The following is a 792-nucleotide window of genomic DNA, read 5'->3' as shown; positions in this document are numbered from 1 at the left end:
TAATTAATAAAGAAAAGGTACAATAATTAGTGTCGTATATAAATTTTGCGTTAATTTGGTTGCAAAATTGCTTGTGTGGTTTTCGTAATGATCCAAATTTTTTTGGTATATAATTCCTAACAAAAATTGCAACCTTGCAACTTGCAATGCGTTTATATGCAATTGCAAAATTCTGGGTCAATCAATGCAAGTATATGTTAGTTGTTTAATTGACATACATATGCTTTGCTGCAATTAGTTTCCGTTACAGTTTTATTATATCTTTATAATTATATATACAGAGTAGTTAAAATATAAGTTTTGAAAATCTCATTTTATTCTTGAAAAATGTGATAATATAAAATTTATATTTTCTAGGATAAAATTAAGAGTATCCAGTAGTTTGTACATTAGAAACAAATATTACAATACAGCAGAGTGGCGCAGTGGAAGCGTGCTGGGCCCATAACCCAGAGGTCCGTGGATCGAAACCACGCTCTGCTAAAAGGGGGGTGGGTTTTCCTTTAAATTTCTTTTTTATCCATTAATCACAATATGTTTTGCTCAAAGGATATGAACTTTCATTTATTTTAATAAAACAATCATCCGAATAATTTAAATAATAATTAAATGAAAATAACATGCGTAAGTAAACTATTAAGCAGTATTTAACAACTTTAAAGTAGAAAAATGTACAACTGTAATATGTGTAATTTGTAAGACATTAATTTAATTCTTATTTTGCTTTCTTTTTTATCAGAAATATTACAATTTAAAGATAAAAATTATAAAAAGAAAGTAAATCCGCCCAAC

At 27.3% G+C, this 792-nt stretch overlaps 1 non-coding gene across 1 annotated transcript; it reads left to right on the top strand.

Annotated features, from left to right (window-relative positions):
- Positions 1 to 411: 411 nt before the first annotated feature.
- Positions 412 to 483, top strand: Trnam-cau. Its single transcript has one exon. It is a non-coding gene; the product is annotated as a tRNA-Met (tRNA).
- Positions 484 to 792: the final 309 nt, after the last annotated feature.

The sequence above is a fragment of the Habropoda laboriosa genome, unplaced genomic scaffold (assembly GCF_001263275.1).
Source record: "Habropoda laboriosa isolate 0110345459 unplaced genomic scaffold, ASM126327v1 scaffold134, whole genome shotgun sequence".
NCBI classification, from domain to species: domain Eukaryota; kingdom Metazoa; phylum Arthropoda; class Insecta; order Hymenoptera; family Apidae; genus Habropoda; species Habropoda laboriosa.
The sequence above is the reverse complement of the archived record's forward strand: the minus strand, read 5'-3'. Positions and strand labels throughout refer to the sequence as shown.